Raw genomic sequence first — 6576 nt, 5'->3', positions numbered from 1 at the left:
CCCAAAGATCTCATATGCTTATAGATAGGGCTTTTGAATTGTGGTTAAATCATGGGGCTGATGTAGCTGACTTATTAGAAGGCAGGGTGTGGCCAGAAGAGGTGAGTCACTAGCCACATGAACTGGAAGGATATATCTCCCTTCCTGGCTCCTCTTTTCTCTCTTTCTGCTTCCTGGCCAACATGATATGAAGAGCTTTCCTCCACAGTAGGCCCTTCCACTATACTGTTTCCTGTTTGAGGTCAGATGACTATGGCCTGAAGCTGCTAAAACTGTGGGCCAAAATAAATCTTTCCTCCCTTAAGTTGTATGTGTTAGATATTGTAACTCAGTGACAAAGAAAGTGACTAAGACACCACCCAAATCCATATCCCACAAAATTAACATGAAGAATGAAAATAATCCACAACTCACACCTATAGCTATAGCTATGACTCAAAGAATATTGCAAATATCAATACACATGACATTGGGAAATAAGCATCTGAACCTATCAGAGTCAACTCCATAACCCATATGATAATACAGAGCCAGGCAAAAACTAGAGAGAAGAAGCCTTAAGGAGATAGGAGACAACTAATATCCCAAAGAAATAGTCTGAACTTTTACTGGGGAAAAGAATAGGTCTGAACCATGGTCGGTCAAATCACTGGCTACCAGAGAATAAAAGTGAGGCAAGAGAGATACCATTTGTATAAGCTTTAATTACTCTAATCAAATACCTGAGATAGCAAACTTAAAGAGCAGAAAATTTTATTTTGGCTCTTAGTGTCAGAGATTTCAATCCATGGCCAATTGGTACTATAGCTTTTGGATCTGTGGTGAGTAGCACATCATGACAGGGATCAAATAGCCCAGCAAATTTGCTTGCCTCGTGGCTAAAAAATGAAAAAAGAGAAAAAGGAAGGGACAGGGTCCCATGATTCCCCTCTAGGACAAGCCCTCAATGACCTGAAGACCTCCTACTAAGCTTCACCTCAAAAAGTCTCCACTACCTCACCACATCTCCAAACTAGGGACTAAATCCTTAACACATGGGCCTTTGGGGATTGTTTCAGATGCAGAATATAGCAGAGCATGATACCATTTATGTGAATTTTTAAAATTTATAATCATGCATATATGTTACATATAAATATCCATGTATGGTAAACATACAAAAGGCAGGACAGGTAGGATGAACACTAAATATTTATCTGGAAAAAAGAGAAATGGAACAAGCAGAAGTACATAGAGGGCTCTTGCTATACTTGTAATGTTTATTTCTTCTCAAAAACAGGAAATACATTTGGTAAATTAAGATTTAGCAAAGCTTGGTGATGGATATATGTGTTTTGTTAAATTGCATTAGACTTCATCCATTTTTGACATAGTTTAGAATTGCCTTGCATGTGGTCAAAAGTTTTGCACTGTCATCTTGAAATCTTAACAATTTTATCTTTGAATCTGTATATTTTTAATCAGTTTCAGGGAGACAATGGAATATGCTTTTGAACAGAGGGGAATCTACATGAATGTGTGCATTGTGCCTTTATCTACAATTGTCAACATAAAATAATAATTCTGTTTTAATGCAACTAAGAAAATAGGTTTTTTCCTGACCCAAATAGGAGTAACTGATGGCCTAGGAACACAGATTCAGGTTCCACCATGGAAGAGGTAATAGGAATCTTTAAAGCTATAGAATAAAGAAAGTCATAAATCAAACACATTTGCCAAATACACTGACGGGGGAATGAGGCGAGTTGGATACAGCAAGCAAGAGAATCTTTTCTACAGGTTTCTGATATAGCATTCTTAGCTTTGGGATCAATAGAGGAGGGTGATAGGTTCCATTTGGAGAGTTTTGCCTAATAGTCACAAGGATGTTAGGTCAGATACAGAGGTCGAAAGCAAATGGCTCTTAAAGGAACTATGATAAACCAAGGTAATTTTGGTTCTTGACTTTCCATATCTCACAATCACAATGTTTTAGTCAGGCAGGGTCAGCCTGCAAGATCTTTAATATGGATGTCGCTTCTTCAAGTAACTTCAGATGCTCATAGTACTAACAGTTCTCTGCAGCTTTCACAACACATTTCACTTGTGCTGCTTTTGAGAGTTGCTGAACTCCCATATGTAGTGGCTCCACCAGAATCCTGTGCTCCTTCTACACCAGCACATCTGGGACTAAGAGGGGAGCCTCATAGCCCAGGCTTTGCAAATGGACCAGAACCTGCTTTCAACTAAAAAAAAAATGGTGTTCCTCAAAACAAATATCTAAAGAACCCTATCACATTCTTGCTTTCCATTGCTGCCCTATAGTTGCTAAAATGTACATAAAAATTACTACATAAAAGATAAAACAACCTGTAGTTCCTTTTCCTTTTGGTTCTTTCTTATTAGTAAACCAAAAAGAAATTCTTGGTAGGATGTTATAATAAAAAGTGAATAAAAGAAATTTTTAGAGTATCTCAGTTGCTCAGGCAAGAATGAAATGCATATGCATATGTGCATTATAAAACACCAGGGATTCCACAGTTAAATGGAGTAAAATTAAATTAGTATGGTGTTAAGTCAAGGCTGCTGGCACACATTGCAGCACTCTGGGAGGCTGATGCAGGAGGATCAAAAGTTCAAGCCCACCCTGGGCAACTTAGTGAGACTCTGTTTCAAAATTGAAAACAAAAGAGGCCTGAGGATGGAGCACAGTATAAAGGTCCTGGGTTCAACCTCCTGGTACCACATAACAAAAATCCAAAAATTGGTATTGTATCATATAAAGAAAATTATAAAATTCATGCTAATAATTTAAATTTTTAATGTTTCTTACTTAGAATGACAATTACCTTTGTTATGATTAATAAAATAATTTTAAAGACAAAACCTTTATGCACTGGTTCTTCTAGTGGCACTTTTTTCCTCTGTGTGAGGGACAGGCCCACATTTTCAGTTTGCCCTGAGCCCCACAAATCATGTAGGCAGCCCTGACAGTTTTCACAAAAGTGTTTCCTTACTGGGAAATTCACTTTCTCTCTTGGACTTCTCTTTCTCCTTCTACTTGGTGCCCAGCATCCCTCTTAGGGGTGGCCCCCAAGTCACAAACTTTGGAGCCGAGGGTGGGGACTTCAGGGAACAAGACTAAGGTCCAGGCCTGGCCCTCTGTAAGTCCTGTGGGGAAAGCGGTTCCCCTTTGTCTTTACAGTTTGGTCATGTCTCTCTTCACTACAAACGAGACAAACCTGGAACTGTTTCATACCTGCGAAGTTCTGTGGAACCCAAGAATGATTGATCACTGAGCTGTTTCACTCACAGAAGACTTTGCAAGATGCCCAGCAGTGAAGGTGAGGAAACTTAAGTCCCACTGTGACACATCCTTCCCCACTGCCAGCCTGACCAGGGCCAAGGCTCTGACCTGAAAGCCCCTTCAAGATAGGAGGAAGGCCCTACTCTCTGGCTACAAGGCCAGCCAGAGCTCTTGCTTGGATCTCAACTTTGTATTCAGGAGCTTCTGGGTTCCAAGCACCACACTGTTGCCCCCTGGTGGATGAGGCACTGTGATAGCTTTTCCAGGCTGAACACCTACAGTGCTTAGAGGACTGTACTTACCTAAGTTTGGTAATTGATTTCGATAAAGGAAACAATATCAGGACCTCTAAATATGATATAAAAATTATAACGTTTGACCTTTTAGACATCTGATATGCTGAGTTTGTGTTTTCTAAAACTGAAGAATTTTAGGAACAACAGAGGTTAAGAATAGGAAATGTTTATTGAGGGGGGAAAGATATGTAGCTGAGAGGCAGGAGGGGGCCTGAAAGTGAGTTGTCAAGGACCCCACTTCTCAGGGGAAGTTTTATAAAGCACAAACACGAGGGTACAACCTGGGTTACAGCTATGAGCCACCAATCAGATTATAAGTATAGTTGCCTAGGTAACATTGATCCCGTGGGGAAGCAAGTTCCATAGCAAGTGTGCATGGAAGGAACAAAGAACTTTCAGGAAGGGATGAGTCTGAGGGTCTTAGTCACCCACCGAGGTGACTGAGGTCTGTCTAGACTTTATTAGACCAATGTTACCACTTATCTTAGGCCTGGTCATTTTGTCTTTATTGTGAGACCTGGGCTCTACCAGATGTGCCTCTGGCCATAGTTGTAATGTGCTTTTCCCTTTGCCCTGACTCTCTTAAGGGCCTAGCCCTGTCTGACTGCCTATAATGTTTTTACCTACCTTAGTTGTTTACGATATTTTCCCCCTCTGAAGAGGCACCTGAAGTGCCATGAGGGGTTGAGGGGTGAAGACCATTTTGGCTACCTGAGGCTGAAGAGGGTTGTAGTTATGACTGGCAATCAGAGACACTCTCCAGAAGGTCTATCCAAAGGCTCTCGATAGACATCAGGTGTTTTTTTCTTAGGTAGGCATATAGCTATAAGGCTTGAGGAGACAAGGCCAAAGAAACAGTTAAATATGTATGGGCCAAACAATAAAATTAACAATACTATCATGGATATAACCAACAGATCTTTTTACCAGGAAGAGCCAGTAATATCTTCCGACAAAGATGGTAAGGAGAAGGTCCAGGAAATTTTAGAATCTGACATGGCATTAACCTGTTGTTTAATATTTTGAACAGCCATCAAGATATTACCAGAAAGATTGGGAAATACAGTATTTAGCTTTTATAATTTTACAAGTTTCTCTTTATGCAGTTGTTAAAATGTCTGCTGTCATCTGACGTTGGAGTACAGCTTACGTCATTAATTTTACTTTTTTATTTAAGAGAGAGAGACCAGTTGAAGTATCATTTAAGGCATAGTTAGTTAAGTATAGTTTGAGTATAGTTAGTTAAGGCTTTGATGTGTTGTATGACATCTTCTAATCTTAGGGAAGGGACAAAGATAGAAGCCAAATGATCATATCAGGGAGACACACTTTTAGACCATTGATGTTGTAGACAGGGTAAACTCCCAGATTTGGTGATGTTTTTGACACTCTTGCCCTGAAACTACACAAATTTCAGTGTGCATCTCCCTATCCATCCAGGTGGTAGCCAGGGACACAAATTGGTTCCACAGGACCAATGAGTGCCATTAGGGGCTTCTCATATAATTTTAGGGCAATTAAACCAGGCTTTGACCTGTAAAGTTATGGTGTATATATACTGTTTGAGGGCCATCTATCTCAAGTATTTAGTAGAGTTAAGTCAATGAGAATAAGAGTGATTTCTTTGTTCTCAACATAAGGGGGCCTTTTTATTAAGTTGTTTTATAGTTGCAGTTAACCACACATAATCATCTCATACTCAAGATACTTTATATCTAAGATTGTTGGCTATCGTGATAGGACCCTTACTCTTACTTAATAGGGATCTAGTCTGTAGAGAAACTAATCTGTAGAGAAACTTTAATGACATTTTTAGAAAAAAAAATTGTTTATGTCTAGGATCATTAAGGGTGTAGTTTATAGGCCATTTGATTACCTTGCAGTGGTGGGCTAAACTATGAATCACTGAACTTTTTGTATCTCATCAATGTAGTCTTGTAGCTTATTTTAATCATCTCTTTGAAGTGGAGATACCCACCAAGGAAGTTTTGATGTACTTGACAAGGGGAGCAGGCTACATATCTAGCAAGATGTTTGTTATGACTCTGTATATTTCTGTGCTCAGACTAGAAAGGAATTGTATTTTCCTTTAAATGTTAAAGTAATTAATAAAAGGGCTAAGAGTAATATCATAGATCACTTATCTGAAGACTTTGTTTGAACAAGAATTCCAAGTCTTTTATGGGTTCACAGGGGTATTTGTATGGTTGCTCACACTTAGTGACAGTCTCTGGTTTTCAGGGCTTGAATTGGGTTTGGTGTATCCAGGAGTCCAGGTCTTCTACCTTGATAGCTGATGGAGTTGACAGAATCATGGTATATGGTCCTTTCCAAATTGAATAACTTTTTCCAATATGAATAACTTTGAGACCATCTGGAGGGTCTTGCCTCTCCCTAAGTGAAAGGCTTGATGTAAAGACTTAATAACTTTCTGTTGACTAGCACAAGGAAAGAACAATTTATCGTCATCTGAGTGTAACCATTCTGATGGAAAGAACTGACACTCATGGGATAGAGTCCATTTGGTTTCTGACTAAGAATATTTGGGTTGAGTAATATCAAGGGACCCTTGCCAGATCAAGAGGGCCTGAAGGGGATGGGGGCTCAAGCAACTTCTTTTGGTGCTCTATCAGCCAGTTGATTATCTCAAAATATTTTGTCAACTTCTTTTTGGTGTCCTCTACAATAGATTACCATCACTCTGGATGGCATATAGACAGATGATAAAAGTTTATCTGCTTCTTTATGATGCCTTATGTGAGATCTATTGGCTGTTAGATAATTTCTTTTTATATGGCTGTATGTGCATGTAATATTAGGAAAGCATACTTTGAATCATTATAAATATTGATTCTTTGTCCTGGACTGAGTTGTTAAGCCCTGGTCAGAGCTATAAATTCTGCTAGTTGAGGGCTACTCCCAGGGGCAAGTGAGGAACTTCTTTTTTTTTTTTTTTTTTTTTGGTACCAGGGATTGAACACGGAACCTTCTGCT

Source organism: Heterocephalus glaber, unplaced genomic scaffold (assembly GCF_053883595.1).
Source record: "Heterocephalus glaber isolate CG9 unplaced genomic scaffold, H.glaber_assembly_v1.0 deba00000347, whole genome shotgun sequence".
Taxonomy (NCBI): domain Eukaryota; kingdom Metazoa; phylum Chordata; class Mammalia; order Rodentia; family Bathyergidae; genus Heterocephalus; species Heterocephalus glaber.
Note: the sequence above shows the minus strand (reverse complement) of the source record.